This window comes from Cupressus sempervirens, chromosome 1 (assembly GCF_028749045.1).
Source record: "Cupressus sempervirens isolate cs-2001-9-10 chromosome 1, ASM2874904v1, whole genome shotgun sequence".
In the NCBI taxonomy this organism is placed as follows: Eukaryota; Viridiplantae; Streptophyta; class Pinopsida; order Cupressales; family Cupressaceae; genus Cupressus; species Cupressus sempervirens.
The window spans coordinates 684,879,118-684,892,994 of record NC_143118.1 but is presented as its reverse complement, the minus strand read 5'-3'; positions in this window follow the sequence as shown (position 1 = coordinate 684,892,994).

Below are 13,877 nucleotides of genomic sequence, written 5' to 3'. Positions count from 1 at the left end.
AACATAAAAGCATCAGAAGGGTAATCATCTAATTTGGCTAACATTAAACTAAGCTCTTATATCAAGTGATTAGGATTAAGTAAATTACTGAATCAACAATGTCTGTTGTTCGATTATTGAAAAACAGTCTGAATTCAGTTCCTGATAAGATGCGACATGCCAATGTAAGCAGTGAGGGAAACGGATTTTGGGAAGAGTAATTTTGAGGTTAGTCAAATAGGTTTTACTTTTCTTACATATTTTATTATAATAAAATCGTAGATATTTTATTATAATAATAAGTGTTGGCATGCGTAATTTCTACTGCTGCTGACCTTCAACCACTCACCGTCTAGAGTAATTGACCACCCATCATCCACAGCCCAGTCTGCCAACAACCTAGCCATCCCAGCTATTCCAGCCGCAACATAAACTGTCCACATTTAATTTGCAATTTTATAACATATGTTATGTGTTTGGTTTGTATTCTAAAAAGTTCTTAGACCTCTATAAATAGAGGCTTAATGTAATGCATTTCAGCAAGGCAATAAGGCAAAGAAACAATAATATAAAGATTTCTTATTGTGTTTTAGTTTTCTCTATCTCTGCCCACCTTCAATAAGTAGTGAGGGTAAGACTTAAAGGTGTAATAGTTTAAGTGAGTAATAACTAGCAATGGTATCTTAGTGTGCAATGTGTACACAGATCAACTAAGTAGTTGTCTCTTTTTCAATATTTGTGTCAGCCTCTCTATAACTTGCTATCTCTCTATCAATCTATTTCTCCATCTTTATCTCTTTCTTTCTTCTCTTGTTTGTGTCCCATATGTATCTTCCTAGATCTCTTTCTATCTTTACCTCTTGATCTATATCTATCTCTCTATCTTTTGTCTACCATCCTCTCACTCTATATTCATCTTTATATCTATCTTCCTCACTCCTCTTTACATATTTATATTTTTTGTCACCCCCCTCTCTCTCTCACAAACACACGCGCACGCGCATACACACACGCACACACGCACACATGCACACACAACATGATTTTTTTGGTAAACAATTTAAATAGACATTCATGAAATTAGATCTATATGACTATTTAAAAAAAATTATAAGTTAATTTTAGATACATTAATCGAATAATTTAATTATATATTGTTATCTTATTTACTATCAGTAATAGTAATTTATTTTTTGGAGATTTGTAATATCTTTTTTTCCAAAAGTAAACTAACATGAACATAAAAGCATTAGAAGGGTAATCATCTAATTTGGCTAACATTAAACTAAGCTCTTATATCGGGTGATTGGTTTAATAGTTTCAATTGTTCTTTGTCTTCCATCACCAAGTTAGGGTCTGATCACTTTCTGATTTCTCTGTTGGCTAAGCCTTTGACTATCAAGCTTAGCTTTCCTTTCAGGTTCAAAAGGATGAGGATGGAATACCCAAATTTTGATACTCTAGTCCATGACTGGTGCAATGTGCAAGTTGAAGGGTGAGGTATGTTTAGGATTGCTAAGAAACTCAATTATGTTAAGAACAAAGTCAAAGTTTGGAACAATGAGACTTTTGGAGATATCTATCACACATAGTTGACATTAAAAATTGTTTGGATGAAGTATAAAAGGTTATTCGAAGGAATGGGGATTCCCAAGGATTTTTTGATGAGGAAAAATAGTTGCTAGTGAAGTATCATGATATTGTGACCAAAGAGGAGCTTTACTAGAGACAAAGATCTAGAGCCCTCTAGTTGAAGGTAGGAGACATGAATACCACATTCTTCCACCTCATTGCGTCATGACATAGAGCTTCCAAAAGGATTTAAAATATCTCCACAAAGAATGAAGATATTCACATTGATGAGGATATTTCTAAGGCTTTTGTTGATTTATGCTCTAATCATTTGAAAAAAGATTCAAATATTTGTCCTCTAAGTCAAAACCAGCTCCTAGCTTCCATTCCTTCAATTCTAGATGACACTAGTACATTTGAGGTCATTTTTTCACCATTATTGGTCAAAATTTTGACCTAGTTTTCAACCAAATTTTGACCAAATTTGACCAACTCATTGGTCAAAATTTTTCTTCTCAAAATTTTGACCAACCTACTAGTTGGTTGAAATTTTGACCAATACATTGGTCGAAAAATTTCAAAATTGTTGGCGCAATTTTTGCCAAGCATTGGTCAAAATTTTGACTAATGTTGGTAGAAAACTACACAACAATTGATGAAAATTTTGACCAATGCTTGGTGGAAAACTACCAAGCATTAGTCGAGATGTCAACCAATGCTTGGTAGAAAAATACCAAGCATTGGTTGAGATTTCAGCCAATGCTTGGTCAATTTTTTTTTTAGGCTCACACTTGTTGAGGTCTACTTCAGCAATGGCCCTTCCTATGAAATTACTGTCTAAAACCTTTCTAATGAGATAATGTATTATGAGCTCTTAATCAGTGGGATGGAATGTGAATCTAGGAGGCAATTGTGCATCACCCATATCATGACTATAACTAAAGTTAAGAGCCTCTATTATTGAATTCTCATCCCTATCACCCATATTCATTTCCTTTGCTATTCATAATTCACATGCTGCATTTATTCAGTTTCAAAATAAATTGAATAAATGCACCATGTGAATTATGAATAGCAAAGGAAATGAATATGGGTGATAGGGAAGAGAATTCAATAATAGAGGCTCTTAACTTTAGTTACAGTCATGATATGGGTGATGCACGACTACCTCTTGGATCATTCACGTTCCATCCCACTGATGAAGAACTCATAACACATTATCTCATTAGAAAGGTTTTAGATAGCAATTTCATAGGAAGGGCCATTGCTGAAGTGGACCTCAACAAGTGTGAGTCTTAGGGAGGGTTCAATTCCCTCCTTTATTATTCACTATGAGTATAATCCCACACACCCATTTGATCTTGAATGATGATATGTATTGAATGCTGAGTGTCCATGCTAAGTGCTCCAAAACCATCTATTTCATGCCTTCATCTATACACAATGTCTTTCTAGTTTCTTTCTACTCGCACACCGATTTCATTTCGTATGATCATCTAAAAATTGTGTCACTCTAAGCCCTCAACTATTACCTCTTGATTGATCATCTCATAACTATTGGATGAGAGCTTTGGGATAAGCTATAGGCATCCATCAAAGCATAAAGGATTTTGTTAGATGACGTAGATGAAGTAGTAGCATTTTCCTTGGGAGACATGCTTGCAAAATGGAAGCATAGATAAGTCATGTGAACTATTTGACAAGATGCTTGAACATAATGTGGTCATCAAAAGCCATGGTTTCTGGATATGCACAAATTAGATATATTGAGAGAATATATTTTTTTAAGTTGCAATTGCCCTAGTAGACATGCATGCAAAATGTGGAATCCTAGATGAGTAGTTCAATTGAATCCTCCTCCTGGAGGAAGGCTACAACAAATACATAGTTCAATTGAATGGTCTATAGATACCATTAGGATCAGAATTTTGAACAATCCATGGATGTTGTAAAAGCTTGTGTAAAGGCAGCCTCTTTGAGGAATCTTTCTATAGTAGCTACATAACCATGATAAAGTGTTACCATGATAACTAAAAATTTATATAAGTAGTGAGATAGACATATCTAACAAAATTGTCTTCAGAATATCAAGGCAACATATACTAACTTGAGATATTAGATATTTAGATGTAGCAAAAACAAGTAGCATTAAAGGAAATTTCAAATCCACTTTCATGATCCTACATAAAAAAGTTAGCCATGGTCAAATCCATGCTTGAAATAAGCAAATATAAGAACCCTTTAAGTATAAGGCTTGAAACATACACACACACACACACACACACACACACACACACACACACACACACATACTAAGAACTGGAACATAGTATGGCTACTCAAACCTTTTGTAAGTGTCTAAATGCTCCTTTGCTTCAAAAGGAGGAACCCCATAAATAAACTCATAACCCAAGATCCCTAAACTCCATATGTCTACCCCAGAATCATGCTATCTATTTTCCACTTGAATAGACATTTGCATTAAGCTTTAAACAAATATGTGTAGTGTAGCCTTTACCTTCCCACTTTAATCCTTAAATTAACCAATATCTTGATTTTTTAAGAAAGAACTTATCTTCAAAGTAGTGGGTTAAGGATTTTACCGATGATATTCTAAACATAACAAAAATTAGTCTAGATTAAACCACTTAAGTTCCATAGCAACATGGGCATTATAGTAGAGGATCTGACATGCCTTTCCCTCAAATCTAAAAACCAATAATTATATCATAATGAAAACATTTACGCCAACTTGGTTTGTATCTCAATTATAAGAAAACTATCCAACATTCTTTCTAATGACAGGCTTTGATAGTATCAAGGGCATAATGAAGCACTTTGTAGAAATCACAAAGGAAATCTTCTAGTTTGCCATATACTAGTTCAAACTTAGATATATCTTGCTGATCTAACAAAATCTCATCATTAAAAGTACCAAAAAGGAAAGAATATGCAAACATTTTTAGATGAGCATAAGATCCATAATACCAAAATGTACTTGTAACATGCACTTTGAGATGATGCATAGAACCTCTATTTGCAAAAGTCATTCTATGAAAATTCATACAAAAATAACAAAGTTCCAAATACAAGCAAACAATAATATGCTACTCATCTTGCATCCTATGCCTTCCCATACCTGAGATATTAATATCTTTAATTTATGAAATAGTAAATGCTACCACTAGAATCTCTTCAAATTCTCAAGCTGTCAACTAGCCGCTTGTATAATATTTCTACATTTCAATTCTCATTCAGCCACCTCAAGCTACAAGAGCCTCTTCTCATATAAAAGGAATTTTGCCTTTAAAAAAAAAAGTTATGCCTCTTAGAGCTTGATTCTATTCTAGCGTATGGCAGCCTCATGATTACATATATGTATGCCATAGAGATGTGTTAAGGAGAAATCATACTAAGATAGCTTTGTAGTCTACTACTCAAACCCCAGTAAGCTCTCACTAAAAAAAGATTAGACTTCACTGTCAGAGACTAAAATTTTATAGTAGAAAATATGACAATTATACTTATAGTTTAATAATTGGATGAGCCACTGCCACCTAAGTATCCACTACCCATGCCATGACTCGAATACAAAGATGAGTAAGAACCTCCACCAATCTAAATATAATAGGAACTAGCTAATATTGTTACAAAATTAAACAAATCAAAATAGAAAGATATCAAGTTACATACATCAATATGGAGTGATACAAAATAGCAAATGAGGAATGCATAATGGGTATTTCGGTTCCCAAGCACTGATAAGTATGATAGCTACTAAGAAGACCAAAAGCTAAGTGATAATTGATCAATGATCATATGTATATCCAATGATGGTCCATGATTACTATGTAATAGGATGATACACAAATCAGAAGAAGCTATATCAATAAATACAAATAATCAAGAGGACATCAATCAACATATGATTGAGCAATAATAAGCATACAACACTCATACCTGATACTGATATGGAGGAATAGTAATTATGTTATGATAATTATTAAGTGAAAAAATGACAAACTTTGAGATATATTAACCAATGAACCATATTATTATGCTAGCTCATGCACACTAACTAGTGAGATTATTACTATTGGCATCCAATAAGGAGAATATTATAATCAATAACTAAAGGCTGATTAATTATTGAATGAAGGGATGCAAATCTAACAAGGAAAAGGTGCATCTAGAAATGATCATGAAGGGATACAATCTTCATTACTAAAAAATGTTATACTAACTAATCTTATTGTTAAAAGACTTGTAATAGAAAGGTGTGATTAGCAAAGGAAATGAAGGGACATGAGACATGTCCCATACAATGGCACTCCTCACTCAAGGATGCAAATATAAAAAAGCTTTTCCATTGATCATTCAAAAATACAATACAAATTAGACAAAACACAAAAAAATTTAACACAAATGTCTTATATTCATTTAAAGAGGTTCTTCTAAATCTATTTCTTCTTTCAATCATTTTATCTTTATTATTCCTAGCTAAAATAAATGAATATTTCTAAGTTTTGAATCTACATGAATAGTGAACAACTTTTATTCAACAGAGGTATGAAGAATACTCCTGATAGATAGTTGTTGTCACTCTAGAATACTATTAGCTAGCTTGTTCTCATATATTTTGATTGTCTCCAAATAATGAGCATACTCTTCCACATTGCAATCTCCAAACAAAAATCCTAATTAAAGACAAAAATATTCTCCCATTTAAAAGGAAAAAAATACATAAGTTATTTACGACAAGTTATTGGCCTAACATTTATTTATTGTAGCACAAATAAATTCTTTACAAGCATGCATAAGTCTGAAACTAGCTCAAAGATTCAACAGTTACACTAATAAGAATATAAACTATGATTCAACAATTACATTGATAAGAATATGAAATATGGAAACATTCTGTGCTGTTCAGTTATTGGTCGATGGACAAGACCACAATACACCTATAGAGGGACCAAAATAGACCAACCATAGTAGGGAGAGGTCTTATTTCTCCTCTCAATAACTTGGCCAACACAAATAAAGAGGGTAGAGCCAATGTTACATCTACATCTTTAATACTTCTGACCTGTGCAAAATACCGCACCACCTCCAAACATCTTGTGTCTTGTGAAGTGATGGCAGTGACTCCTCACAAGCTTAGAGCAATAGAAAAGCACTAGGTATGAAGAACACTCATTGACTAGATGTCAAAACTATAATGATGGGACTAATAGTAAAAAAAAGGTGTAATAAGGGCTTTTTTTTTTTCTTTTATCCTTTTTTTCTAAACATTCAAGTAGCCCCTACTTTTTAGGTCTTATTCAAAAGGAATTTTGACTGACATTGTTTCTCCATTTTGGGTAGGTGGACTACATCCTGGATTCGAATCTCATGAAGATTTCGTACATGTTTGGGTATGGATCAAAGTACCTAGAGAGAGTTCACCATAAAGGTTCATCTCTACCTTCAGTTACTCAGAACCCATAGACCATTGGGTGCAGTGCAGGCTTCCAAGCCTTGAATAGCAATTCCCCCAATCCAAATCTTCTAATTGGAGCAATTATGGGTGGCCTAGATTGCAATGGTCACTTTTTTGATGACTAAAATGATTATGAACAGTCTGAACCTTCTACCTATATCAATGCTCCACTAGTTTTCTCTCTCCCTTATTTGGCCCACTCCACTTGCTCTTAAAACATACTACTTTTTCTCTATCAATATTAGTATGGTAAAAAAGTTGGGTTAGCTACTTTTAGTACAATATATAAACTCTTGAGACTATGCTAAGTAAGAGTATGTTTAGCTTATTGCGAGGATGGGTCAAAGTTGGAGCCTTAGTCCCCCATTGCTTGATTATGCTGTGTTTTTCCTTGTGATCAGCTTTAACAAATAGATAATGATGTTTTTGAAGCATGATAAAAGGCTTTTGAGATCACTCTGCCATTTTTTCCTAAGTTTTTAATGTTGGCTCTACCCTCTTTGAAAATATTATGATTAAAAAAGGCTCTTTCTAAATGATATTCCATCTGCCACCAATTTGAGTATGTTGTGAGTGTGTTAGTACTGAGAGGTCACACCTATGTTTGAGTATAAATTTTGAAGGAATCAATATTTTTCTCTCTTTCCTATTAAAAGATCTAAAATTTGATGTTTACTAACTGATTAAAGATCTAAAATTTGACGTTTACTAACTAAGTCTACCAAAGACTATGTCTCTGAATAGATAAATCCATTCACAAAGAAGAAGTTATAGACTTTATTTTTCCAAATGCTCCTGATTTTCTAACTTCCATTAATAGTGAAGTCTAGGTAATGCTTCATCGAAATAGGACTTAGAACTACAAGAAATGGCTCAAAATACTTTTGTCTAAAATGTCAGGCTTTCACTGTTCCATATGAGAGTAGTTAAATTAGATGGATGTTTCCCTAAAGTGATGTCTCTAGTTTGAATGGATATGTTTGGTTTTGAGATATTGTGGAAACACTTCTCTTTAACACATTTTTTCAAACACTTGGTGTGCACCCTTAAATTCTCCACATTTTGCACCCTTAAATCATAACAGCTCATTAAATTATGCAGTCAACAATAATATCTAAGGACAAGATATGAGGAAAAAGGAATAGACATACTAATGCTCCAAGAGTTTAAGGTTGTTGGGTTCTCTCTGGATATTACCTTGAAATGTAAATGGAAAGATGTGAGAGCATTCACTTCTTCTCACCAGAAAGGACAGGGAGGGGATGCTAATTTAGTAGGGCCTAAATGAACCAAACACATTCCAAATTGGAATTGTTCCCCTTGTCATTGACTAGTTTGGAGCACACATAAAATTGATGATAAAGAGACAAATATCTCTAATGTTTACACTAGAAATGATCATAGAGATATAATTTAATTGTAGAAATGGATGTTTCAATTAAATAGAATTCCATAGATCACTAGCATTGACTTTAACATGGTTGAGGCTCCTCAAGACAAGACTGGAGGTGACAAGTTTGAATGGAAAGGGTGTGAAATGCTCTTTTGGTACAATATGATTAATAAGAATAAAAAATTTGACCCCTTAGCTAGTTGCAAGTACAGTTATAAATGCATTTTTCCATACCTGGTATAGTTTTATAATATGGAAATAAGAGAACTTAAGAGATTTTCTATTCATAGGGATGTTTTCAGTTTTAGGAAGGATGACACAAATGTTAGTGTTTGAGTTAGCCCCTATACCCTATTGAATCCCCACCCTATTATTGCTGATATTTTTCAAATTGGTAGGGCTTGTTTGGAGAAGGGGGGAAAGATGGATTAGTTTTGAAACTTACCCAGCTAAAAGATGAAGATATTAATACTACTCTTAATATTATCAAATGGTTTAACGAAGTGGTGGTGAAGCACCAACCTACTATTGAGAGAAGATCCCAAACACATCAATAGCTACTAAACCCTTTTTCAGGTAGTGACATAAATAAAACCAAGATAAGAGAAGAATGGAATCTAAACTCTAAAAACCTATATAATGCTAGAGTGCCTGCAGAGTAACCTGGTCAATATTGCTACTAAACAAGAGTCTGCAGCCCAGTCTAGAGACTCCTTCTAGAGGTTACAATATTTCAATAATTAAGGTGCCAAAACTAGAGCCAAACTTAATTGGATCAGCCATGGTAATAGGGGTGCTAGATACTTCTTCCATATCCTCAAATCCAAAGAAGCTAGAGAGAGGATTGAGTTTATTTGGAATGAAGGGCAAGAACTTAACTCCCAAGATGAAATTCTTCTGGCCTTTGCACATTAATATAAGAAACTCTTCATTTTTGAAGATGTTGGACAGGAAATGGAAAATGCTAGGACAAAACTCAGTGGAATCATTCCTAAAAAGGTGCCTACTAAAGAGACAACTATGCTTGACAAACCTATATAACTATGGATGAAAACAATGCTATTCAGAATTTGAGTAATGAAAAGGCCCTTGGGCTGAATGGAATCCTAGTGGAGCTCTATAAAAATAATATTAGTTGGATGGGAAATGAATTCCTCCAGATTTATATAGAAGCCATTAACATGTCTCTTGGGGTAGACATTAACTCCAGTCTCATCAAACTTATCCCCAAGTAAGGAGATAGAACATTCATCAAAACCTAGAGACTTATTACACTATTGAATGTATCTTACCAAATTTTGGCAAAGATCCTAGCATTAAGGCTAGAGAATGTTCTTCCTCATTTCATCAACCCTTCCTAGACTAGGTTTGTGAATGGAAAATATATCTTGGAGATTCTTATCACTTTCTGTAAGCTATGGATTAAGGTAGGGAATCTAATCAGCGGCCTGCATGTTGTTGTTGGGCTATGAGAAAGCATACTATAGAATTGAATGGAAGTTTATTGCCATGATGGTCAATAGTTTGGGTTTCCTAGCTTCTTCTTTTAGATGGTCCTAACTCTCTTGAATGAAGCTAATGCAAAGGTGGAGGTGAATGAAGTGAGATCTCAAGCTTTTGATCTTTCAAGGTTAATAAGGCAAGGTTTCCCATTGGCACCCACACTTTTTGTCATCATTGTAGATGCTCTATACTATAGACATAGGGACAAATCTCTATCTCCAAGATTTAAGGGTATAGAGCTTCCTAATAGGGAAGACATATCTAATGTCTAATTTTTTGATGACACAACAATTACCATTGAGCTTGCTGAGGATAATGTTTGTAACCTAATGAACAAGCTTGACTTACTCTGTGTAATGGACTTAATCAAAAAAGTTGTGTCCTGTGCAATATACAATGCTGTTCACTTACAGACAAAATCTAAGACATAAACTTGTAGGATTTAGATAATTATGATTCACACCAAGTAATAAATCAAACCAGAATGAAAGTGTACAATAGACTGGACACAAGTTTTTTCTTCGAAAATTATGTATTTTCATTCAAATCACAAGAGTATTGTTGTCAACATATCCAATAGTGAGTTACAATTACATGAAGAGAAAAGGAATTAATAAAAGCTCTATAAGAAAACCTTCAAGAGATTTGGATACACGAAGAAGAACTAACTCCAAAATGAGTTGAAAAGCTCAATAACTACAAACTATCCACAACCTCCTAGGGTAAGATGTAAGAAAATAGCTCCCAAAATAGGACACCCCACTCTCTAAAATGAAGTCTAAAACATAAAAAAGTTCTTCCAAGTCATTGAAACATTCATGACTCCCTAAAACCACCCCAAGAAGTGCTCCAACTACTCATAAATAACCTCCAGACTCTATGGAAAAGTCAAATTTAATTTCCTTATACTCTTTCTTAATGTCTCCGAATTGGTTAGATTGCAAGAAGTCTTTGAGCTCATTAATACATATTTTTCATTTAAGAAAATGCATCATTATTATGTTTCCTTAAAAGATTTTAATAACTATCAATTGATAAATATAACATTTATCAGAATTAGTAACTTTTAAATTACAATATTTAATTTAAAAAAAAAACAAAAATAATACTTTATTGTTATCTTTATTTAATAATATAGTAATATAATAATATAGTAATATAGTATTAATGTATTTCACTATACTATTAATAAAGACATATGAAAGTGAAAAAATCCCACAAAATTGCAAGGGTGTCAAACGTGAAATTTTCTTAAATGCACTTAAGGGCATTTTTAGATAGTCCAACATCCCTAAAATACTTATCATTTTACACTTGAAAAATTTGGAGAAGAGAAGGTGTTGAGGGTTTTGAAACCCTAACTACCTACCATTGTTGACAATATGTTAATTTTTCTGAGTCAAAAGGAGCTTGAAAATGGAAGTTCTCTGCCATTTCAGAATGACATCTACAAATTTTAACATTGCTACACATTTGTTTGCAAAGCTTTGTCATTATAAGATGAAAACATATTAATTTCAAATATGACCTTGTATTGGACCTAAGTTTGTGGCTCCTTCTCTAGATCTCAAAAATGTCATTCCCTCTAATTTGTTAATGAAGATTGCTAGGAAATTTGAGGGCTCAAACATGAATATTTTCCTGTTATTTTTCAAATAAAACTCTATCCAAGGTAACTCCAAAATCTACCTTTGCCACGTTTTTACTCATTGTTGTTAGAGAAATGTCCATTTTCTATTTGTCTGTATACTATGTGCTTGATGCTTAAATATAACCCTAAAGGTTTTTCCTACTGTATTTATCTAAACTAGTTATTAACATTGAGATCTATGATGAGGGATTCAAGGAAGGGTGTATGTTTTTTGATTTCAAATTATAAACTTTTGATTTGTTTTTTTATCTCCAAAAGTATCTATTTGGTACCATGTTGAAAAATCATGCTACTAAATAACATCGTTTCCATTCTCTATTCTTGCATTAAAATAATAATACTCTAAAATAATTCCATTGACATGGTTAGAAGATGTTTAAACCACCATTCACTATTTGTCAATTATCTTGAGCTCACACTAACATTGCCCAAAAATTGGGATTGTGATAATTTTATAATTTTATTCTTAATGCTTTTTAGTTAAGGAGATGAATAATTTGATTTAAAATAATATGAAATCTTAGCTACATAAAATGGGATCTAAAAGGACAATTTTATTATAAAATATTAGGAGAGTTTTTGTTAGGCATTATATTATTTTAGATAATAGGGTTCATTTTATGTTTTATAAATATTTAGATATGGTTATGCTAACTCTATATTCACTTATAAGGGACTAATATGTTGGATGGTAAGTGGTTAATTTTTAGAGTATAAATTAATAAAATAATTTTCTTATCAAGGTACATGATACATGAATATAATCTCGGGAAGCAAGGTGTCGCTGCTTAAATCAATTATGCTAGATTGGGTAGATTAACCTCCTAGCTAGTGCAACAGCCTTGATCTCACAAAGGGAGACCCTAATCATCAAGTAAAATACTTAGTTATCCCATTTTTAGTCAATCCCAACTTGCAAGGAATGTGAGACTGGATTAAGGGAAAAACTGAGAGAAAATTCAGCAAATGGAGCACAAATAATCTCTCTGGCACTATGGGTAAGTAAAGTGGGGGGGTTGGGGTTGAAAGACCTTACAACACAAGGGCTTACTCTTGTCATCAAGTGAATTGGAAAAGCTACACTAGTGGAAGAGCCTTGGAAGGTGCTAGTTAGAAACAATATAGCCAGGGCCAATCCTACTAATACCTCATCCTAAAAGGGTCTCCATGTTAATAACTTATTGTTTGGTAATTTTGTAATCAAAGTCATAGGAATCAGTTCATTCAAAGCCATTTGGAAAAGATGGGAGCATGATAGGAAGTTAATAAAAAATAACAGTTGCATTGATGAGAATAACAAGATCTGTGGAGTAAAAACAAAATGGTGGAATTTGTAGCATGGCGATAATCCATTGGCTCTCTTTCAGGGTTGCTATACAAGAAGCTGGGCTAGCATTATCGATTGGTAGGAACTACAACGTATGTTTGGTATTCCTCAATCACATTGAAGAACACGTATTATAATGAGAGAAGCATGCAACAAGTTAAATTTTCTAAAGGACTAAATATCATCCCTTAAGTGGGCCTAATGGTGCTAGTCTTCCCAACACTAAAGTGAAACTTGTATACAAAATCCTCCATGATAGCCAAGAAGTCATTAAAAATCTTAACTCCCATTAGAACATGAACCTTGGACCCATCAGATTGGAGCAAACACCTTACTAACTTGTCGCGTAGACTTGTTTAACCCAAGAATGCCTACTTCATGTGGTGCTTCTTCTTGCATAAACTACCTATTAAAAAGCTATTGGAGATGTTAATATTTGTTCCTTTTTCAAAATCTATGTTATTATTTTTCATATTTTCTTTGAATTTACTTTTCTAGGAAAGTTTGGATTATTTTTGGCCTATTTTTGCACCATTATTTCAACTTACTTACTAACTTAAAAGTTCTTAGGCCTAAAAAGTAGTAGCAATTCAATTTGGTCTATTCTTTCTATTGAAATGATATGGTCCACTTGGAATATGTGTGATGAAGAAAATTTTTATGGTGGATTTGGAAACTGTATTGAGTCTCTTTGGAGGCTCATATATCAGGTGTTGTCTATGGTGCCACAAAAATGCACTTCCTAAGACTATAAATATAACACTCTTAACACAAAACCATAGGAAATAGGTGAAACTAAGTTGCCCCATAGCTAATAGCCATATATCATAGCATTGTTATGTAGGTGACTATCATAATGAAGTTAGATGAGAAGTTCATTGAGGTGCTAAATGAATATGTTGTTAGAGTGCTAAAAAAGGAGCTAACTTATAGAAACTCCATTGCCTAAGCACAGAGAGAGGTGCCACCATTT